We start from the raw sequence: 23807 nt of genomic DNA, 5'->3' as shown, positions 1-23807 counted from the left end.
TGCCCTGCTAACACAGCTGCTGCGGTACGACACAGAGCTCCAGTTCCCCAAGCCTCTACTTGTGCTGATCGCTGGAAAACTTTTATGACATTCCTATGTTTCTCTTTTCCAGTATGTGCGCAAAGCCTCGTGGATTTGGGGAGAAATGTGCTACCCCTCCAGCTGACTTGGGAGTTGTGGAGCCTCAGAAGAGCTCTCACGGTGCGTAAGGTGTGCACTGAGCGGGGCTCTGTGGCTGTTCCCCAGCGCTCTGATGGGACCATCCCCGCTGGCAGCAGGCATGCTGCGAGGTTATCCCAACAGAATTCCTCCATCCTTTTCTGCTGCCTTTTCGGTTACAGCACAACCAGGCCTACAAGTCTCAGGTTCAGCCCCGAGATAAATGTAGCACAGCTTTATTGCAGAAACAGTTTTTCAAGGAAATAAGCCAGTCAGCATGTATTTATTGTCCATAAAGCACACGCTTTATGTGGCTGACAGAGAGAATATATTCCTCATTTTTTTGCCAATTTCAGAAATACCTGGCACAGAAGCAGAGTCCCCTGACACAGTGAGCGTGTTCCTTGCCAGTCTGCAGGCAGAAAGCCTTTGCCGTGGGAACGGGAACCCACACCCACAACTGCCCTCCTGAGCGAGCGCTAGGAAGGGGGAAGATTGCTGGGCACAACATAAATCCATAGGAATTCCACCTGGTCATTAGTTTTGCAGGTAGAACTTGTTCATATAGAACCAGTAAAATTATATTCGTGTATGTCGTAGGCTTCAACCAAGGAAAGACTTTTTCCCCAAGAACGTTGAATACTTCAACAAATATTTCCATATAGAGTGTAACAAATGCCTATTCAAAGGTCAGTGATATTACAGAATCACAGAATCACTAAGGTTAGAAAAGACCTGTAAGATCGTCAAGCCCAACCATCACCCCAACACCACCATGACCACTAAACCACGTCCCGCAGGGCCACGTCCACACGTTCCTTGAACACCTCCAGGGATGGTGACTCCACCACCTCCCTGGGCAGTTTATTCCAGTGTCTCACCACTCTCTCAGGAAAGACATTTTTCCTAATATCCAGCCTGAACCTCCCCTGGTGCAACTTGAGGCCATTCCCTCTCATCCTATCACTCATCACTTGGGAGAAGAGACCAACACCCACCTCTCTGCAACCCCCTTTCAGGCAGTTGTAGAGAGCGATGAGGTCTCCCCTCAGCCTCCTCTTCTCCAGACTGAACAACCCCAGTTCCCTCAGCCGCTCCTCATCAGACTTGTGCTCCAGACCCCTCACCAGCTCCGTCGTCCTTCTCTGGACACGCTCCAGCACCTCTATGTCGTTCTTGGAGTGAGGGGCACAAAACTGAACACAGCATTCGAGGTGCGGCCACACCAGTGCCGAGTACAGGGGCACGATCACCTCCCTGCTCCTGCTGCCCACACTCTTTCTGATACGGGCCAGGATGCTGTTGTATTCAGACGGCAGAAGGGCTAACAGAGAAGTGAGCGGTGCCAGGGACATTTAAAAATTAGGAGAGCCCTGAAAAAAATCAGCGCTGTAATTCATTTATCCAGAACTAAAAACATGACAGAAGCACCTCTTTGACATAAAGCATCAATAACCCAGGAGCTAACCTGGTGTGTGCTACTGTTTGAGCAAAAGCCTAACCTTTATAAACTCCAGCCACTAACAACCTAAATACATTGATGCTGTTACACTCCTGCAGATAGCACGGGTACAACAGTAGTCTCGTGTCCATGCTTCCGAGTTTTAATTTGTATATAGACGGCACAGCAGCTACAGTAGCATCTACAACAGGGTAATTGTAACGTGACTGAAGACCATCGAACCATTTTTTAAAACTGAAAACAGAAGTTTTAGCCTAAAAAACTCCCAAGTTTGGATTATTTCACAAACAAGGGGTTCTCCAGAAGACTGCACTGAATCCAAATGGGTCAGGCATCTTGGTAAGAGCAATATACTCCTTTACTCTGACAACTGCCATCACTCTGGAATTTAAACAGCATTTTTGTCTGAATCCATGATGGTCGTCTTTCCCCTCCCCACCGGTTTCAATGTATTTCATGTATTTGACGGCCTCTTCCAACTCCTCCATCTTTTGTAGGCTTCACCCCCCCCAAGGCCCAGGGAAAGGAGATAATGAGAAAGTTCTTTCAAGTCAGGAACTGAAGCATGGGGAGGGTATCTTGTGAACTCGCACTGGCTGTGTACGCAGCAGAAAGAGGAATTCCAGACCTTATTTCCTTCATGGAAAACTTTAGACATCTGACATCCTTCAAAGTGCCAGAGGAAAGGAAGCCTTGTTAAAAACCTGTCCCTGCAGCAGAGGCTATGGAGGACATAGACAAGAATTCAAGGCGACTTTCAAATCCTGCTGTACCTGACAGCCTTATGATATAATGACAACCAAAATGACCAAGTTTAAATATATATAAGTTTAATAAATAGAGGTCACAAATATATTTTTAAACAAACAAATCGTGTATATAATTATATAAACATAAACAAATTCTATATGTAATTCTTGTTATACCTTGCCCCCAACCACCTCTGACATTCCAAGTTACTACATCCAGATCCTGAAAGGAAATACTTCTCCACTACTGCCATTTAAATTGTGGAAGTTTCCATTTTCTCAATCTCTTTCAAATGGGGATCTTCAAAGCAGCACCAACAGCTTTTTCTTTTCTTCTGCTCCAGCAAGCCCCCACCCGCAGCAGAACATGCAAACCGTTTGCCTGCGATTGAAAAACATACGAAGACACTTAACAGGAGTATTTACAGATCCCAAATTCAACCCTTACACTGGCCAGTTAATTAGCTGACCTTCATTTTGTCTTCATCTGCCTGCAGCAGAATATTTTATTTTCTGACTGCGCATTGTCTGCATCCAATCTAGGATTAACTCCACGGAGAAGGAGTTACTCCACTCTCAAGCATGCAGAGTGCTGCCAAAACCTGGTACCACCTAGCACCAGAACAGCACTGGCGGTGCCAGGAGTGACTCGGCAGCACATTTCTCTCCCAGCAGCATAACACTATCACAGGCACTGAGCAGCAATGGGTAGCTGACTACCGCTGGATGAAACAGAACTTAAAATTGAGTTTTTAAAGGACAGAAGGAAGTAGAGGCCCAAAAGTACATCCCTCTGGTGATGCGGGCCTCACTTCTAACACCTCCTCTCATCACGGCTTCCTCCAGCAACGGGAAGCACTGCCTGCTTTGCTAGATAAACCCCGTTATTACTTCCACCCCAGAGCACCAGAGGCTGGCACACCAGCCCATTCACAAGCCAGCAGAGCCCATTTAGTTCACTCAGCATGGCAGAACGACCAGTCTTTTTGCCCATCTCCCCTTGTTGGCTCGCGGGGAGACCTCACCCACGTAGCTCAAAAGGCTCCTGAGCTCTCCTTGTGCCTCGTGTGCAGGTTATTCCTTTACATCTCCTCTCCACGGGCACGGGTCAGGCTACCGGAGCGGCAGTCTCCTGCAGAAGATGCCTCATTTGGCTGCTTCCACCTCCTGCAGAACTCGGGGGTTTTCATAAATGAAGGCCACCGGTGAGGAGCCTTACCTGAGGGCTGTGTCTCCCAGACAGCTCTTTGCCACCCCAGACCTCCGAGTTACAGCGATCCCTTCATGCACGCTTAAGCCACGTATCAGCTGGAAGCCCTAAAGAGAGCACAAGAGAAACATCACTTCAAATATTCAATTAATTATATCTGTATTAATAGAGCTAAACAGCTGGGATCTGGCTCGCGGAAGGGAAAAAAAGAAAAATCAAGCCGAATAATAGGCTGAGAAATTACTTCTAAACGACACAGGCTGAACACATTCCCCGCCGACCCCAGGGCCTCACAGGCTATCAGCCAGAGCAGGCCGCCGGGCACCACCGCCTTTTGGCCATTAATAACAATTAAAAAAAGGGGGCATATTTCACGTGGCGTTTTCCATTTCCAGAGCCCCGGGGAGGGCTCAGACACCCCGGGTCTCCTGCCCCGGTGCCCCTCACCTCACGGCGGCTGGGGCGGGGGGAGGCCCGGCGCCTTCACCTCACCTCATGGCGGCGGGGAGGGAGGGAGGGGAGTCCCGGCGCCTGCACCTCACCTCATGGCGGCGGGGAGGGAGGGAGGGGAGGCCCGGCGCCTTCACCTCACCTCACGGCGGCGGGGAGGGAGGGAGGGAGGGGAGTCCCGGCGCCTTCACCTCACCTCACGGCGGCGGGGAGGGAGGGGAGGCCCGGCGCCTTCACCTCACCTCATGGCGGCGGGGAAGGAGAGAGGGGAGTCCCGGCGCCTGCACCTCACCTCATGGCGGCAGGGAGGGAGGGAGGGGAGTCCCGGCGCCTGCACCTCACCTCATGGCGGCAGGGAGGGAGGGAGGGGAGGCCCGGCGCCTGCACCTCACCTCATGGCGGCGGGAAGGGGGGGAGTCCCGGCGCCTGCACCTCTCCTCATGGCGGCGGGGAGGGAGGGAGGGGAGTCCCGGAGCCTCCACCTCAACTCATGGCGGCGGGGAGGGAGGGAGGGGAGTCCCGGAGCCTCCACCTCAACTCATGGCGGCAGGGAGGGAGGGGAGTCCCGGCGCCTTCACCTCACCTCATGGCGGCGGGAAGGGGGGGAGTCCCGGCGCCTGCACCTCTCCTCATGGCGGCGGGGAGGGAGGGAGGGGAGTCCCGGAGCCTCCACCTCAACTCATGGCGGCAGGGAGGGAGGGGAGTCCCGGCGCCTTCACCTCACCTCATGGCGGCGGGAAGGGGGGGAGTCCCGGCGCCTGCACCTCTCCTCATGGCGGCGGGGAGGGAGGGAGGGGAGTCCCGGAGCCTCCACCTCAACTCATGGCGGCAGGGAGGGAGGGGAGTCCCGGCGCCTTCACCTCACCTCATGGCGGCGGGAAGGGGGGGAGTCCCGGCGCCTGCACCTCACCTCATGGCGGCCGTCGCGGCCCAGCGCCGCTGCCACCCCTCATGGCGGCCTGCACCGAGAGAGTCCGGGCCCCGCCGCGCCGCCGAGGTGTTTCCGCAGGCGCCGCCCCGCTGGCCTCGGCCGCTCCCCTCGGGGCGGGCCCGGCCCGGCGGGGCCCGGGGGGCGGTGGCAGGGCCCGGGGGGCGGTGGCGGGGCCCGGGGGGCGGTGGCGGGGCCCGGGGGCAGCCTCCCTCGGGGCAGGCGGGGTAAGAGTAAACTGAATAATCTTGTGAAAGAGAAGCAAAGGCAGCGGGAACGGCGTGGCTCTCCCTCCGCCTCCTCTGTCCGGGGGCCGAACGAAGGCTGGTGTGGAGTGTTGGCGTGTATCTCACCGTGCAGTCCTTGTAGAACAGGTACGGTGTGTTACCACCTCCGGGCCCCAGCTGAGGCAGGCCATTAAGGTTATGAAAGTGCTTTTCATCAGAGCCCAGCTAATGCCCCAAAGCTGCTTCACAGTCGGGCTGGACACTACAGCCCCGGTACCTGCGGCAGTCATGGCTGAGGGAAACGGGACTGGCTGGCACAGCACGTTTGCAGAACTTTTCTTGCAGCGATTTACTGGATTTTCTTCCCCCTCCCACAGCATTGCTGTTTCTTTTGCTCTGGGGACTGACTGCGGCACAGACGCTGTTGAGCCACGGTCGATAGGTACGGAAGAATGACGGTACCGATGCTGCAGCGCCGGAGCTGGAGAAGAGCAGGTGACGGACACGGGGCAGGCAGCGAGTCCCCGGGCACGGGCGGTTTCGGACCTGAGTGTGACAGTAAAGGATTGCTCTTGCTGTTGCAGGAGCTCCAGACGTCGGTCTCTCCCATCCTAGGCTTGTAGCACACGTATTTTTGAAGTGTTACAGCTCCATCCTACTGCAAGTCCCTCGAGCAGATGAGCTGTGCCAGCAGAGAGTGGTTCATGTCCTGATTTAATCCATCCTGCTAATTTATGGGAGCAAAATCTCTCAGATGTGATCCCTCCTTTATTGTGTAACTGAGCATTTACTCAACAGGTTTTAAACAGGTTTCTGGAGCCTGTTGTGTTGCTTTGGACACAAACTGCAGGGCTGCGTTGGGATGCAGGGAGTTCAAGGGAGGCTGTCGCTAGACTAGAGGGGCTCTTCTGAAGGTTGGCTCTGCTTTTGTTTTGTGGTAACTTATATCTCTAATCTGGCTTGAAACAACATGTCTCCATCCCTTCAGTCCCCAACACGGCACTTGCAGGAGAAAAGGCGGATGTATTTAGCTTCCACCAAGCTAAGATGAACAACAGGCCAAGCAGGGATCTCGGTATCAAAGAACAATGTGATGTTTGCAGACATCAGCTATGGCCTGGGAGAGAAGGAAGGCCAACACAGCTGAGCAGATGAAACTGCCATGAAAACAGCTCTCGGATAGTCAAGCCAGTGCTGTGGACACTGCAGCTGCCCGTATCTCCCATCCCCACACCTGGAAGCAGGCGGGAGGTCAGGCAAGAGGACCTGTTGCCCAGCCAGGTGCTGTTTCCAGTCATGGTGTGGTTCTGCTCAGCTCTGCAGACCGGCATCTGGCCAGGCTGCTGCAGCACGGACTCCAAGCACGGCATTGCTGCACCCAGCCTGTTTCAGAAGCCTCTTCTCATCCCCTCAGAGGGATGCAGCTGATGTAGAGAGCACACTCACCAGGAAGCTCTGGCAGAAGAGGGCTTTATTTGATACCCATGGCAGAGCTGTTGTGTTTCACCTGGTGTGACACCTTTTATCCAAAGTTCACAAATAATGTGCAAGCATTTGTTTGAGATAAACCAATGCTCCAAACCTAATTACTGGAGGGGAAAGCTGTACAGGAAAGCAGGGAAATCTATGCTGTGAAATGAGAGGCTGGTCCTGGTATCGGAAGTCGCTGAGTTCTGGTATTTGGCATGCAGAAAGCTTTTGAAGTATCTCCCTGGTCCTGCTGAAAATGTCTTATTATAAGAGGCAAGGCACATTAATTTGGGCCCCATGCTACGCTAAGGAGTTATACAGCTTCCAAACCAGAGCTGTTGCTTAGGCAGCCTGCTCCAGGTCTTGGCAGAGCTCATCATCCATCCCCGCCTGTGGGCACGTGCCCTCAGCCACAGGCAGTAAGACCTCCAGTAACAAAATGATGAAGTGCCCTCTGTGTTTGCTGTTACCTGTCCCTCCACCATAGCAGCTTTTCATCAGCCCCAGATCTTCAGCGCTGGAGCGTAGCCAGGAAACTGCTGTCCTTCACTAGGTTCATCACTAGATAGGAAAGCACCTAACGGTTTCCATTGCTCAGCACCAGCCACTCTCCCCGCACACAGCCGTGGCTGTCCTGGGCAGAACAAGCCCAGCGCTTCCTGGGACGAGGTAGGAGCAGGCTGCATCGGGGAGGAGCACCCCACACATCATGGCCTGCATGAGCATCCCCACATCCAGGAAGAATAGCTGCCCACCTTGGGTTGAAAAAGACCAAGAGGGACTTGAAGAAGACAGGGATGGTAGCAGATGATTACCTGAGGCAAGAGACAGATCCAGCTGAGCGTTGGTGGCATCCCCAAGCTCCAAGAGCCTCCAGGAGGAGCACAGGGGAGAGATCCCAGCCTTTCCCCAGAGGCCTTGGAATGTCTCACTGGAACACAAAGCCCCGATGAAAAACTTCCTTTGAATGGATCCCAAGTGGGAGAGGTTATAGCTACACTGCCATGCCTGGCCACAGACACATGGAGCACCGAGCCGGTGTTAAGGCATCCGATGGAGGCTGGGGAAGGTGTAGCTGCGTCTCTCTCCCAGCGAGGGATTTGGCAGGACTACCCCTTTAGTCTGCTTGTTTCAGGGCAGGCTTTTTGCTGTTGGCAGCCCACAGCCGTTTCTGAGCTGGCTTTTCCTACCCTGTGTGTCTGAAGTGCAGCATCAGGGGTAAGCAGAGAAGCAGCTCACCTGCGCTCTGGTTCCCTTTAGCTGGTGCTTGATTTCATTTTCTCCAGCTTCACAGATCCTGTGTTTCCTGCACTGGTTCTCCATGCCCCTACGTGTGCATCTTAGCACTGAGGTCAGTGTGGATGTTTACAGCAAAGTTGATCTTGCTGAACTCTCCAACTTCAATCCAGGAAGAAAAGTACCTTTACTGCTTGGATATGGCACTTTGAACCAGAGATCCTTCCACCGCAGCGCATCACACAGGTGGCACTGTGTCCTTCCATGCTGAGATGGAAAGTTAGCCCTCAACACCCAAGGAGAGACCCAAGTCAGATTCTTTAGCCTGGAAGAAATTCCTTTCTTAGCCAGGTAATTGGACGAGAGAGGGCAATATTAATGGAATGAATCATTTTCACTCTCTCAAAGCAAGAATAGGGACTTTTCTATGACAGTCAAATTTTCTCTTAGCCCCCGACTTGTTAAACTGGGGTGCTTCTGGGCTTTCTCTCTATCTGAACAAGAGCCACAGATTTCATCCGACTCCAGAGGGGAGCCTGCACTTTCCACTTTCCAGCTATCATCACAAGATGGCATTACAGACTTAAAAGCTGAGCCGGCTCTGCTAATGCTTAGAGATCTTTCCCAGACCCTGGGGCGTCCAACTCCAGAAGACCACAGAAGAAGCTGTGGACTTAACCCTGCCTGCTGAGCTCCTCCGCCAGGTCTCAGCCCCCAACACTTGCTTTTAATCATGTCCCTTTAATGTTAAGGCTGTGCTTTAAGTACACGGCGTGCGGAATGAAAAGCTGCAGCCGTTACTCCTGTAATCTATGAGCCATCTAATTGCACTGATTTAAGCTAGTTATAGTTTTGACAGTTAATGGCATGCAGAGCGCTTTAATCTTGACCTGCAACACCTCCGGCTCTTCCAGGGCCTCCTCTGCCCCTGAGGAGACACTGCTAATCAGACCAAGCGGTGAAGTAGTTGAAGATGTGGCTAAAGGGAGCCAAAGGCAAATCATGAGCAAAATGCACCCGACTCATTTTGTTGCAATGCACTGTCAAATTTAAAACTGTCTTTTGTTTGCCTGAGAGTGATTTGGGAGAGGGATGATAAGTCTTTCAATAATTTACAGCTTTAAAATAATAACAAAAAGAGAAAAATGGTTCTTCTTAGATATGTTTTTTAAAAAACAAAGTTTATTTTGAGTTAGGTGCATAAAGCCCCAGCACAGCGTGTTATCCCCTCTGTATCCCTCCTGCTACCTCTGCCCTCACAGGGATGCAGCCTGCCCTAAGCTGCCTGCCCACCCATGGCGTGACCCACAGCCAACAGCCACAGCTCAGCTTGGCCCCACTGGTGAGGAAGCTCCAGCCCCACACGCTGTCCCATCAGCTCAGGAGAGGGCATCGGCAACAGCCTTGCCTCATATGGGACTGTGCTCCCCTTCAGCCCTTGTTGCAGCCGTCAAAGCAGGCAACGCTTTGCCTAGGTCAGGCTACCACAGTTGTGCTCACTTGCTGGATAGTTTCTGTTTGCCGAGGGTTAAACACAGCTTGGCTCAGCCCCAAGGGACCAACAGCCCTAAAAGACCCTGACCAGCCTCACCTGATGCCCCTACACCCATAGGTCATGAGCCCCATTTAAGCTCAGCCCTGTGCTTCCCTCTTTCCATAAGTGATGCTGCAGGAGTGCTTGGCTCCAGCCTTGCTCCTGGATGGACCCCTTGGCTCTGAGCTGCTGGTGGCTGGCTCCTGGAAGGACCCTTAGACACGTGTTGTAGCTGTGTCTCTGGCCCTAATTTCTAGATGAACTTTGGATCTATGTTGTATCCATGCTTCCAGTCTTGTCCTTGGCTGATCTCTTCTTGGTCCTGGGTGGGTTCTGGACCTGGGTTATTGCAAGCTGGACCTGGGACTGCTGGTGGACCCTGTAACCAGCACCGGGCTGTGCTCAGACCTAGTGGGGCTGTGTGTGATGGTGGTATCTCTGCTGGGCTCATCTTGGTTTCCCTTCCCTTAGGGAGCAGTTGGCCCTTCTTGCTCCCTGCTGGGCCCATCACCTTGTTGCAAGAGAGCAAGTACAAAACCTGTTCATCTCTATGCTGACCCTATTCCCCATGGACCTTCCTGGGATGGGGTGGGAGGAAGCAGTTTTGCCATGGTATTCAGTGGCTATGTCAGGAGAGGACGATGCAGGGCTGGGTTAATGGGAGGCTTGCTGTTGGATGCTCCAGGCTTCATCCACCAGTTGCTTTCTGCAAGACGCAGCCATGATCTAACTGCATCTCCTTCCCTGGCCAAGGGCCCTACAGCCTCTCACTGGGGCTTAGTGTTTGTCTGGCTGTGCTGTCTCCTGGGGTGACAGCTCTCCCCAGTACAGCTGCCCCGGGGATGGCAGTGGGGCAAGATCTGTTGGTGAGCTGTCTCTGAGGCTGTAGCTGGATGTGTCCCTCTGGGCAACGCAGGGAAACGCCGGTCAGGCTGTTCCCTTCAGAGTGGAGCTAGAGAGCAACCTCCCTTGGCCCAGAGGAAAGAAATCTAAAAAGATTATATAAACCAAAAATCAGCCTGCCGGAGGGGTGGATGCGCTGGCACCAAGTGCAGTGCCAGTTTGCATCTGCTGGGGCAGGAGCATGCCATGCAGCCTCTCTCCCCAGCTGCCCTCCCTCCAGGCCTTGCCTGGGTTTCATCTTGCTGCCAGAACCCAGGTCTTTTTGTTGTTCAAAATGTGCTCAGGCAGCACAAGGAGCCTGTACGGTTCCCCTCTGTTCTCGGCTGAATTTCTTTTTCCCCTTTTGCCTCTGGCAGAGCCCTGGAGCTCTGCTCCCCTCCCTCCTGTCCTGCTCCCCTCCCTCCCTGGCCAAGTCTCCTTCTCTGCTGTCCCCTTCCCCTTCTAGCTCTTATTCAACCCCCATTTTTTTGCTTCTTCCCCTTGTAGCTCTTATTCAACCCCCATTTTTTTGCTTCTTCCCCTTCTAGCTCTTATTCAACTCCCATTTTTTTGCTTCTCTCCCTCCTTCAGTGCTCCCATCCAGAAGACAGATTGCCCACTGCAATCTCTGTTACTCTGAGCCTTTCATCTAACGGATCCTAAACCACTTTCTCAGCATGATAAATGTGATCTGCTAATCCTCTGGAGGGGGATCCCCCGCAGCACAAGCCACCTCTGGGATCTCTGGCAGATCTCACAGTATCAAGCTGCAGGGTCTGTCTCAGTTGCAAATGTACAAGTGGTAAAGTAGCTGCCTCGCCCACGAGCATGGGCATCACAACTTGCTCCGCTCCCCCAAACCCTCTTCATCTTAGGAATTTACACACGCAGGGAGACTAACTGAAGCAGATCCTCCTCCTTGCAGTGGTCCACCGGGTCCTTTTTCAGCAAGGAAGAGGCTCTGTGGGGCAAGCAGCGAGGTATGGGATTAAATATGCGGAGGAGACCTGGAGGAGGGCTTGGACAGCACCGACCTGAGCATGCAAGTGGGCTGTTCTGGATCTCTCATTACTCTAAATGGTACTATGATAATAAAACCCAGTTACTCTGAGTGCTGGTTTAATTCTGTGAGGTCTTGTAAAGCCTGACTGGAGCCCCAGGGGATTTTGGCCAGTGCTGGCACCGGGAGCAGGGGGGTGTAAGCATGGCCCATGTTTCCTGGGGTTGAGTGGTGGGTAGAGAGGGGTGGACACACCAAGAAAAGCACCAGCCCAGCATTTCAGAGTAGAGCTAACTAGAAACAGCTTATTCCATTAAAAAAAAAAAATAAAGAAGGAAAAAATCATTCTTAATTAGGACAGAAACCCCCAGATAGGCTTTTTTAAAGGAAAAGCCTAAAAATACCATTTTTTGCTTTGATTTGAAAACTATTTTTGCTCTTCAGACTGTAAGATAAAACACATTTGAATTGATGATGCATTTCACAACAAAAATATATCCCTTTTCATCTTGAAAATGCTGAAATGGGTTGTTTCAAAATTTTCAACATTTTACCCCCCTTTTTCTAAACGCAAAATTTTTAATTTAGCTGAAATGTCTTTTTTTTGAAAGGAAACTCTTGATTACATTTTTTTTTCCAACAGCTTTAATTAGAATTAACAATTACAGCTGATTCTTAGCTGGATGATAAACAGCTGGACTGAATCCACTCCTCAGCCTTCTCTGCTATGGGACTTCCAAACAAGCTCCGGCACTAGCAGGAGTTTAGCCCTCTGCAACATTTTAGCTTTGTCTAGTCACTGGAATTTATTTTTCTTTCTTTTTTTTCCCTACTCTTTCTCCTCTGAGGATTAGTTTTTACCAGTGCAGTATCTCTAACAGTCAGGGAACTTCACAGTGAGTTGAGATCATGTTGATTTCTCGAGGAAGAAGCCGCATACTAATTTTTTCTATTTTCCTGCCATGAGGAAAGCAGGTAACAGCTTCAGGAAGGCAGCTGGGTTTGTAGATATTATATTCACCCGCCAGATGACAGGAAGGTCTGAGGTCCATGGGACCATCATGGGAAAGAAGGAGACCTTGGCTGGGGATGAAGCTGGTGTTGCTGGTAAAGGGAAGCACATGGGATTAAAGCAGAATGGATTAAGCCTGAGAAAAGCATTAGGTGAGGATCAGGGAGATGGATTAGTTCATGGTCTGGCCAGGAAGGGCATCCTGCTTAAACCAAACCCCGCATCAGGGAGAGGGGAACCCTTGCTTGCAGTGCACAGGGTGATGTTTGTTGTAGGCAGCAGCTCAGGACCCCCAGGGCAAGGACTCGTTCCGGGCAGCTCTGAATCTGTTGGCCCAAGCTGCTGTGTTTGCTGCCTCGATGCCCCTGCAGCAATGCCCAGCCATTAGCCGGAGGGTTCCCAGGCTCGTGCCCACCCTGGAGGGTCCCGGTACCCAGCAGAAAGATACTGCAGAGAATCCGGATGGCTTTTCAGGGCTGGAGCCCAGGTCAAAGCCTTCTGGCTGGTATCCCAAAGGTGTCCAGGGTCTTCTACCCCATGGTGTGGGGCTGGGGGCTCGGCTGCTGTCCCTCTGTGCCCAGGATTTTCACACACCCCAACTCTTTGGGGGCAAGGGAAAGAACGCTGCAGCAGTGTGAATGGAGAGGAAGGGCCTGGTGGTGGAGGAGATGGGAAGATATTAGAGTCTGCTCTTAAAACCCTTAAAACCTCTGTTTCAGGCACCCAGGCAGGTTTGTCCGGCCTTTGCAGGCAACCTCCAGAGAGCCAACAGGCACTGGGGCATCCTCCTTTGCCGAAACCAATGTCCCCAGTGCCCACCGCGGCTCTCCCACAGCCATGTCCAGTGCTCTTCATCGCTACTCATCCCTGCGTTGGCTCGTTGCTGTTAAGGGCTGATCTCTTCTCCCTGGAGACAAGCCCACGGCTTCAGCCTGTCCCACCTTGCTGCTCCTGCTCCCCTGCCAAACAGTTACTACTATCTTGGATGATCTTGAGATGGTATTGAGTGAGAGGGAGGTTTTCGTGTAGAAGTCTCCCTGTGATGAATGGATTAAGAGATTTTGTGAAAATTAAAGCCTTTCTTCACACTTCAAGCTCTTCAGCTGTTGCTTTTTCCCTTCCACTTCTGTACAGAAATCCCTGTGGGCCTTACTTGCCCCGTCCCTTTTGCTGATGTTTTCTCCCCACCGTGACCTGGAGATGTGCCTGGCAGCACTCACTGCTTTTTGCCACCCAGTTTCCCCCGAAAGCTTCATCCTGCCGAGCCCCTGGCAGACCCTGCTGCTCCTGGGCCAGCGGCTGCAGAGAGGGTGCTGCTAGCATGGCTTATTTATATACCAAACCAACCCGGGAGAGGGCCCGTAAATGCCTCTTTATTTCCATATTTATCATTGCAGTTCAGATGGATGAGGAATCCGATGGAAAGTTTAGACGAAATGGAGAGGAAATGAAAAAGTGTCGGTAAGCGGCAGCTCAGCCGAGAGACTGGCAGCCTCAAGGGTTTCCAGCAGCAAAAAGGCTTTCAATTACTGCGCTGCTGCTCGATAACATCTTCATTTCCCCAGCAGCGCTGCCAGGATGGATGGGGCAGCGGGTCCTCGCTGCGGAGCACCCTGTGCCCAGCAGTCTTCCCAAAGACTGTGGCCTGGTCGTTACAGAGATACGGACCTGAGACCCTAAAAAAAAGAAAAAGCATGTTTGGTCTTGTTGGTGTTTTACAGGGCTGTTTTCTTCCCAGATGCTGGTAAGTACCGTGAGCAGCAGAATGTGGGTGCTGACGAGCAATAAATATCTCCAGGTAATGAGCATCGGGCTTCCTCACTCGCACCGTGGTGGAAAGGAGCCGCAAAGGCTTTGCTGGACAACTTCAGAGCATCCAGCACTGGGCGTTGGTGATGGATGATGATTTAAAGCCCATTTTTGCAGGGAATAATGGCTCATAACCATCCCCTCTCCTTTAAGTGTGCAACACTGCTGAGATTTATGGTCTCCTTGTTTCCACCTTATGGGAAGTGTTTTATTAATCGTCCCTGCGCTTGCTCCCAAACCTGCGTGTGCTGTGGTGCAGGGATGCTTCAAATGCAGTGAAGAGGAGGTGGTAGCGCAGGATGCAGCTCCTGGGGGCAGCAGCCGGAGTGGCAGGGATGGGACCTTCCCAGGAGCTTTCCAAGGATCTGAAACCTTCAGCCCTGGGATGGGCCATCTGCCCACGGGCCAAGGGAGCCCGGCTCAGCCCAGGCTGCGCTGCCGGGGCATAACTGGGACTGCAAGTCTGTGCCTAGGGCCCCTGCGTCCCTGGGGAGGAGGCTGGGGACGGAGCTGCTCCATCACTGCCTGCACAGTCGCCCTCTGGAATGCAGTCCCACTCCGGCACCCCCCGCCAATGACTTTATTCTTACCTAAATCCCTGCTTGGACACCTGGAAAGGCTCCTGCTCAGGTCATTAGAGGTGACTGCTTCTAGAAAGGGTCTCTGGGGACGCTGCTGCCTGCGTGGTCCCAGCCGAACTGGTGGCACTAAAAACTTCATGTTCCCTTCACACCAGTTATGTACCCGCCAGGTCCCTCTGCTCTTGCCACGGGCTTTATTCTCCTCTCCCCTTCTAAATCATTGGAACATGGCTTCCTAGGAAAGCAGCTTTGAATTGATCACTGTTGCCGCCTTATCTAATTTAATCCAAACCTGATATCAAACGGGAGCAAGAGAGGGAAGCCCTGTGGGAAGCCTGCGTGCGGCAAACCACTTGGCTGTGATGAACGGCATCGTTAATAATCCGTAATGAAATGCTGGAGTCATCTGGCATTGCCGGGCTCTCGAAATAAGGCAGAGCCTACCCTCGCTCCCCTGGCTGAAGCCGCCAGGCTCCCACCAGGGCCAAGCCATCCTGCAGATGCATTCCAGAGGGAGAAGAGTTGTCGTGGACAGACACTCGCCAGGATCCCGACCCCGAGCTGTGCCGCTGCGCCAGCAGCAGCTCACCCGGAAACCCTCGTGCTTCAGTCCCCGGCCCCGCTGGCAGAGCCTCCCTGTGAGCAGAGACGGCCCCTCGGCTCATTGCATCCCATTTACCGCTCCGGAGCCTCCAAGGGATTGATGGCAAAAGCCCTTGGACGAGTCTTTATTTTTTTTTTTTTGGACAGCGAATGAAATAGCATTTGGGCTGGTGGTGACGAGAGGCTGTAAGTGGGACCCATCTGATCCTTACGGCAATTTGGAGAGGCTGATGCTGACGTGGCAGAACTGGTCCTGCAAAAGCCTCTGCGTCCCAGCACACAAAATGGGTGAGAAAAAACATTTTCAAAAGCAAGCAGGGTAACCCTGCAGCTGTGATGCCACCCCACCTCAAGCCCAGGGTTCACCTCTGTCCTCTCGGGATGCATATGCACTGCAAAAATCATCTGCTCTGAACTCAGGCTGGGTCGCGACTCACTTCTCGGGTTGTAAAGACGCGTTTCATCATCTCAGCGTGGAAAGCGGCTGCTGCCAGCTCTCTGGCAGCGGCGGGGCAGGCTGGGAGGCGATGCAGCACGGTGCCGGAGCTGCAGGTCATTAAGCAATTACACCCGCTGGAGCCTGAGTTTCATCTAATCTTTTGGAGCTACAGCACGACACAAAAGGTTGAGGGAAGGAAAGGCTGGAGGGGAAAAGTGTTTTGGACAACAATCCTGGTAGGAGACTCTTCCCAGTGAGTGTCTGGCCACAAATCCATCTATTTTGGTGCAAGCATGGAGTGCAAAGCCTGGACCTGCCACCTGGAAACTCGACCTAACGAGTCGCCTGTGGAGCTTGTTTATTATCCGGGAGAATGATGCCTTTCCTGCCATACGGTCCTGGCGTCCTCCCAGGGGGAAAAGGCCAATCAAACACTCCTGGTGATGGCAACTTGGCGCAGGAGCCCTGTGAACGTGGCAGGGTGATCGGGGAGAGCCCCGGCGTGGGGGGGACGGGAAGGTCCCCAGTGCCTGTCAGCCGCCTGCGGATGTCTGTGCCTCACTCCGCTCTGCACTAAACAGCACCTCATGGCTTTCTTTGGGGTCTTCCCCCAACCAAGACTACTTGCAGGTACTTTAGCAAGAAAAAACCACTAAAAACAGAGTTAACTGGCGAGGGGCAGTGCTGTGTGGCTTCAGAGCAATGGCACCTTGTTATTTGATTTTGCTTTTGGAGTTAAACTGAATGTCTGATTATGCATCCGGGAATGTTCGACACCAGCCGGGTAATTCCATTTCTGACCAAATTCAGGACATGTGGCCATGCCTGAGCTTCTGGAGAAGCCAGAGTGTCCCGAGCAGGGGATGTGGCTCCAGCTGAGCATGCGGTGGCCCCAGGCACAATACCACATGTCTTTTCCTGAAGAAAGTCTGAATTTCTGATGACCCAAGAGTCACCCTGTGGCCCTCAGCACCGTCCCCACAGCGATTGCACCGTCTCTCCTCCAGCTCCTGCCCGAGAAGCAGCAATCCTTGAAATCAAGTAGTTAGGTCCAGTTGCAAAGGCAAGGAAAAGTTTTATCGACTTTATTGTGACAGCGAATCACACCGAGGTGTCAAGCTATTGATCTGGGCTTGTGCTAAGCAAGGGCAAATTTTGTATCATCCTGCCTGGGGGTAACCAGGCTCTCCCTGCTGCTTCGCTGCTGCTTAGGCGTAGGACTGGCCCAGCTTTTCCGGGCCCTTACCCTAGTTCACCGTTAAACCTGTGAAGCTGTTGGCCGAGAAGACATCAGTGCCGTTTCGCAGGGAATAACCCATTTCTGCATCCTCAGCTTTTCTGATTTCCTCTTTTGAACAGCTCAGCGCTATGGATAAGGGAAAACAAAGGTGCCCGTGGCAGGTATTTGGGGATGCCAGCAGCTCTGGGCTTGCAGGCAGCCCATGGGAGCTGGGCAGCGGTGCCCGGTGGTCTCTGCCCGGGAGAGGGGAGCAGGCAGGACCCGGCGCACGCCTGACCAGGATGCTCTGCCCAGGGAGATCAGCCCCAAATCCCACCCCATGCTCAAAGCCGAGCCGCTTTGAGCAAAGCTTGCCCTTAAAAGAAGGTATTTAAACACAAAGAATCGATCGCGTTAAGTGCAAATTCATCTGTTGATACTGCTGTCCAGGGGCAGAGCGGCCGTTTACTGTGGCGCGCAATACTGCGGGGATCAGCGGCTCTGCGCTCATTAACGCTCTGGGCCACTAACGATGCCCAGAAGTGGCTGGAAACAAAGACAACTGAAGTCTGATGGATTAATGCTGCCTCCCACCAATGCAGCCCGCGATCCATCAATTACCTATCTGCTTAGTCCTTTTCTCCATCCTTTTACAATCTAAATAGCACATTTTATAGTCGCTGCTAAGTGATGTGATCAACATCAATTACCTACTAAAAGAGAATCAAGTCTTGATTTGAAATTAAGTGCTGCATTTTGCCGTGTTCTTTATATGTAGCCAACAGAATAATTGCAGTGACATAAAAACTAATTACACAACTCCACAATTAGGCCTCCCTCCTAGTGCTGTGATTGTCTTTAAGTACATTGATAAAAAACTACTCCCAGCCTTAAGTTATTCTCTCATACCCATCTTCCCCAATACCTTTGGAAAAAACCCTCCACCCCAACAGATCAAACGAGGAACTCGAAACGCAAAAGATAATACATGCAGAGCGTGTTTTCTGATCTCTTTGATGTGCGAGTCGTTTCAGACGGCGGGATTAGGCTGGTACCGCCCGAGGATGCAGCAGCGCTCCTCTCTGTGACGATGGACCTCAGCAAGACTTCCCAAACCGCCCGGGGCTGTCACGGGCCGCAAGGCCAGCGTGCCGGCACCCTGCTGCATCACCATGAGGCTGTGACGGGGGAGAAGCTCCTTTTCCCTGTGCCCCAGCTGACATTTGGCTCTTGGGCTGCAAGCAGAGGAGAGGCCAGCCCTGCCCGGCTGCCGGCCTTGGGTTTGGTGCATGGAAGGGTTTTATTGCTGCTCCTGCTGTGCCTGAAAGAGAGATCGTACCTCAGGTTCAGCGAGATGGCTGATCATCCCGTTAGTGCTGTTCCACCCCGCAGAAACAAGGGGAAAAGCTGGATTCAGCTCACCTGCCCCACCAGAGAAACCACGGCAGGGTTTGGGCAGAGACGGATGGATGAGCCCTGTCCTGGGCTGGTGGCAATGCTGCTCCGGGAGCCGAGAGGGCCCAGAGCCCCAAAGGGAGGAGAAGGAAGGGGCTGGAGTACGGCAGTGCTTTCACACATCCAACGGCCAGGAGTAACATCTTGCCAGAAATCACGTAGCTGCCTGAAAAATCATGCCATCGAACCCCAATGAATCTGTGGAGCGCTCCTGATGGGCTTTGTGGGTTTTGTTTTTGGATTCCGATTTTGAGGTGCTTATATCCAACCTGGAAAGACTGAAAACACTTCATTTACTGGAAATGAAAGCAGGGATTTACTTATAATCAGTCTTCTGCCTCCAAGATCTTTGTGGGTGCCAGCAGCAAAGCACGGTGGCAGCAAAGCTGGCAGCAAAGCTCAGCGCATGGGTGAGCGGAGCCGTGGGGACACCGGCCCAGGGGACAGAGTGGGCACGCAGCTTTCCGCCAGTCCCCTTACACCGTGCTGTCCTGTCAGCTGTCGCTTGCTGTCGCTGAGCATCCTTTGCTGGATAATTAAGCATTGTAGATTTAATTTTGGGGCTGGCAGGGTGTTTTTGGCTGCTGTCTGGTGCGTGGTGGAGGCGCCATCCTCGTGCATCAGCTGCTCCTCAGCCACAGCCCGGCCCTTGCCGGGGAGGAGGGTTGCGCAGCTCTCGGCTGTGGCTTTTCCGTCATTTCTGCAATTCCATCGCTCAGTCACTGGCCGGGAGAGGGGTGGGAAATGCTTTGGCACCCGATTTTAATCAGCACCGTGCTGTGAGCTAATGAGGCAGAAGGGTCCCACTGGCTCACGCCTGCGGCAGCCCGGCAGTCCCCGTGCCTTCCGCTCCGACTTTCTCACCTCTTCACCAGCGCGGTCCAGGGGACGTTAGGTGCCAAAGCTGTGAATCAACACCCTTGTATTTACCTGAAACTTCACTACCTCCTTCGAAAGGTGTGAAAAATAAAGGGGGTGCTGAAGCAGTCAGCGGCAGGGAAGACGAGAGAGCTCAGGCCAACCATGTCCCATGAACCTTGCGAATAATGTCACCTCCTGTTTCCCCATCACCTGCGTGGCGTGGGGGAGAGGGGGAGCTCGGGACGCCCCGGCACAGGCGGGCCCAGGCTGGAGCAGGGAAGGCCCGTGGGCCCAGGCCCCCTTCCCCGGCTGCACCACTGATGTCTGGGGGCTCCGGGCTGTGCCTGGGCCCCTCCCGTTGCTACCCCAGCTGCCTCCGAGCAGAGCCGCCCGCTGCCGGTGCCCCGGGGCTGCCTGGAGGGTGATCCGGGGAGGGCGATGCCCGCGGTGCCACACCAGCCCGAGGGACGACACACAACGAGCGAAGGTCCCAGCGCTTGGTGTCCGCGCGCAGACAGCCGCGGCGCAGGGCCACCCCGAAAGAAAGCAGTTGTTGTTTAGAAAAGCCATTTATTTCAGACTTTTCCCCTAAAACCGGTAGGGAAAGTGGCCGTCAGTGAGTCCGTCCCTCCCTCAGGGGACCGAGTTTCTTCAGGGCCTGGCGCAGCCTCGGCGGGGCTGGTGTCCGCTGTCCGGGACAGGCTGTTTGCCCACAGCTAGGGTGTCTCCCGAACGCCTGGCGAGGCCCACTCCCGCCTGCTCGGGCCGCTCCCGGAGCCGGCGGCCCCGGCCCGGGACAGGGACCGACCCCGCCCGGTGTGAGGGCGGCGACGCCGCCTCACGGGGAGCGCGGGCCACCCTCGCGGGGGCGGGGCCAAGGGCGGGGCGGGGCCGCGGCATGGGCCGGCGCGGATTGGCCGGGGGCGGGGGCCGAGCGGAGCGTGCGCAGTGCGGAGCGGTGAGTGGGGGTGGGCGGCCGGGGCCGAGGCGGGGGCGCGGTGCTGTGGCAGCCCCGGGCCCCGGCGGCTGTGCGGTGCCGGGGGAGCGGGCCCCAGGCGGGCCCTGCGGGGCTGGGCCGCCGCCTCCCGTGCCGGAGCGTGTCCTGCCGGTGCTCTCGTTGGAGGGGAGCCGGCGGTGAGGCCTTGTCGGGGCGGGGGACTGCCCGCCGCCCTGCTTCCCCACAGAGGGGGCCCCGCCCTGGCGCTGAGGGCGCAGGGCCCGGGGAGCTGCTTCTGGGGTGGAGTAACGGCGTTTGCCCTAAACCCGGGGGTTGGCGGCCTGCCTTGGGCGGGGCTGGGAAGCAAAGCCCTGCCTGGGCTGTCGTGTTGTAGAAGCGACCGAAAATCAGGGCCCTGTGGTGGGCACCTGCCTACAAAGTGCAGGGCAGGATGCCCAGGCAGACAAGGATCCCTTCCACTGAAGGGTTTTAAGTACAAACCCAACAAACCAGGAGCGGTTTGGATTCAGCGTTGAGCGCGAGGGTAGGCTGGGGGACCTCGGGCCCCCTTTGCACCTGGGCAGCTGTGGAATACAAGTGTCCTGGTACCACTGGTGTAGCTCTGGGCCATTAAAATGGATTTTACTTCAGGATAAGCACTCAGTAACATGAGGCCTGAATTTTAAAACTGTTGAATTATTTTAGTACGAGCTTGCATATGGTTTTCGTGCCGGAGAACTAGTGAAATTACATGTTGCACAAAGCCAGGGAGTGAAAACTGAGCAAATGGAATTTTGTGTATAAACACTTTGGAATATTGCCTTAAAATGTTTAACTTCAGTGGTTGACTAACACTCGCATTAGAAGTAATCTTTGACAAATAATCAACACTACCCGCCTCTCAAGATGGCCTAGGTTTACACTAACAAGTTCCGTAGGCACAATTTCTTCGGGGCAAGTTATTTATTTTACAGTGTTTTGCTGATAGAACTAACCTAGTACAAATATGGTTTAGAGGCAGAAAGTATGACTTCACTGATACTGTTTAATTTGCTTGCCAAAGGAGTATAATCTGCACAGGCGTTTCTGTCGGTAGAGCTGTCTGCGCGAGGAGGCTGCTCCAGCGTACAGCCGTGGTAGGAAACCTTTTAAGTGCAGATAAGTCTCTACGGTGTTAGAAGGCGATGACACACCTTGTCGTTTACCGAAAGTGCTACCGCAGTGTTTCTGCTCTGTGTGATCCTTCTGAATTCATTTGTGCTCTGGGAGGAGCATTATTAAGGGATGGACTTCTTTTTTTCCTCTCTTTCCTTTCCCCCAACCCTGCCCTAAAGTGACCAGTCTGGACTGTATTGGTATTTTTCAGCAGCTTCCAAGCATCCAAAATACTGTCCCAGAATCTTTAATGTAAAAGTGCAGCTAATGGATGTGAGGGCAGCATCTGCAAGTTCCTGGGGTCTGCCATCTGTGTGACCACGTATTTACTAGATTTGAAGGGATATATATATGATCCTTTTAAAGAAATAAGCTGGAAACTGGCAATTCCTAATGAGTTATCAGATCAGCCCTTGAACGCGCAACACCCTCCCCATGCCCTAAAGCAGCACAAGACCAGTGTTGGTGCTACCGCTGCCACCTTCTCCTTTTTTGCAGTTGAGAATTTCTTAGCCTGATCAATAAAACCCCTGAAAAACTCTCCAGCACCCCCTAACCCTCCCTCTGTCTGCTCTTACTTGGCAAGGAAATGGGAGACTCCTTAAATACAGATGTGGTCAAGCTCAGCAGGTGTGGTTGAAAGCACGTCGACTATACCCTGAGAATTTGCAAGGCAGTGGATTATTGGGATAAATTTAGGGATAATAGTCAGCGTTTCTATGTGCTAATCTTCTCTGCTACTGACTCCCTCTGTGGCTTTTGTAACCCACCTCAGCTCTCTTCCCGCTCAGCTTTCCCCTTTGAGAAATACTGTTTAACTTGCGCTCCTGAAGTAGGTGAATCAGCTTTAATTAAGATTTGTCGAGCACTTTGTTGATAAGTTCCCTGTAAAGCTAGTTATTATTTTTTATTAACACGGAGATATTCTTAGCACCTGAAGTGAAAAATGACACAACACTGGGGATCTTCTGGGAAACAGCCCTGTGAAAGGAGACGGCGCGTGCTAACGAAGGCTTTATCAAATCTCTTCTGGCTGCGGTTCACAAGGCAGCTTGCTTCTAAAGCTCTGACTCAAAAAAACCTCCAAATCCTCTTGAGTCACTGGGAAATCTTACATGTTCCTGGAAGTTAAGCCTCGCTTTTGCATAAGATTTGTAGATCATGCCCCCTTGCCGGATTTCTTGCAGAGCCTTCAGTCGGGATTTGGTGCAGCTGTGTGCGTATGGCATCTGCTGTGCAGGCACAGCTGCTCTCGCTCGCTTTGAAACACCTTGTTTCAATGATTTTGATTGCTTTCAGCAATCGTTGCCTCACATTATTCTGTCTGGGGTGGGGAGGTCTTGCCTGTTCAGCTGGCTGGTGACCCTTATGGGTTACAGCCCGTGGTGGGGCTGTTTGGGGGTAAGAGGGGAGGAGGGAAGCCTTGCCGTTCCCCACTGGCAGCCCAGGTCAGCATCCCTCGCCCTGCAGCGCATGGGAAGGCCGTCTCCACCGTCAAAGTAGCTTGGTGGCAAATTGAGCTGAAGAGCTTCGTTTTTGAAAGGTAATGAAGACGTGAATTGAAACGGTTACGGCTGTGCTTGGTCTGCATTGCTGGGTGTGTGCCCTTTCGGCAGGATGAGGAGCTCTATTGTATTTTGGGGAAGAGAAGGCTGTTAATTTAGCTCTGTCACTGCTGTAGTGGTGTAGGAGTGGCCAGGTGGGGGAATGCTAAAATCAAATGCAGTGCTGGAAAAGTCTCCTTGTCCATGCCTCTGTCCTGAGGCCAGGTGAGAGATACTCGGCTCCAGACTGGACAGCGGTGGATGTTAGTGTAGATCTGGACCGGGGGCAAGTTCCCTCTGGGACTTGATGAAATCCTGGTCTCGGAGAGCCTGATAACTCGTCTAACTCACCCTTCCAGCTAATTGAGTGGGCCGCTTTGTCTCTTGCCTTCAGAGAACGAGGAGCTCAGTGGATGGTTGTCCTCCTTGTAAACAGCTGGTAAATGCTGACCGAGAGCTGATAATGACCCTGGAGGGGAGCAGGGATGGAGAAACCCTTCAACAGCTCCTAAGGGGCTGCGTGTTTTACAGCGCTGACTGCTCCGCTTGTTTCCCAGACCCTCCGGTTTGTCTGCGACTTTCTTAGGGGTGGTACCCAGCACTGAGCATGGCTTTCCAGCCTGGAATTAGGAATTTTATGTTCTTAAATCCCAGAATGATGTTTAGCTCTTCGCAGCTGGAGCTGTGGTGTCATAACACTGACACGTCGCATTTTTAGTCTAGTCCCTGATTTTCCTTAGTGTTACCTCTGTCCAGAGGGCTTTCCCCCATGCTGTACTGGGGTGCTTGATCTTCGGTTTTGCTGTTTCCAAGTGTGGTTCTTTGCATTGTTTTCCTTGCTTTTCTTTTTATTGATTCATGGGTGTTTTTGGAACTTTCTTCAGT

The 23807-nt window shown here is 53.2% G+C and overlaps 1 long non-coding RNA gene and 1 other non-coding gene across 2 annotated transcripts; both read right to left on the bottom strand.

Annotated features, from left to right (window-relative positions):
• Window positions 1–2444: 2444 nt before the first annotated feature.
• Window positions 2445–4994, bottom strand: LOC132318377 (uncharacterized). The gene is made up of 3 exons (XR_009484323.1): window positions 4941–4994; window positions 3590–3687; window positions 2445–2752 (listed from the first exon to the last, which is right to left on the bottom strand). It is a non-coding gene; the product is annotated as an uncharacterized LOC132318377 (long non-coding RNA).
• On the bottom strand, window positions 2894–3097 carry LOC132318420 (small nucleolar RNA SNORA74). Its single transcript, XR_009484324.1, has one exon. It is a non-coding gene; the product is annotated as a small nucleolar RNA SNORA74 (small nucleolar RNA).
• Window positions 4995–23807: the final 18813 nt, after the last annotated feature.

This window comes from Gavia stellata, chromosome 16 (assembly GCF_030936135.1).
Source record: "Gavia stellata isolate bGavSte3 chromosome 16, bGavSte3.hap2, whole genome shotgun sequence".
Taxonomy (NCBI): Eukaryota; Metazoa; Chordata; class Aves; order Gaviiformes; family Gaviidae; genus Gavia; species Gavia stellata.
Note: the sequence above shows the minus strand (reverse complement) of the source record. Positions and strands in the feature narration are given on the sequence as shown.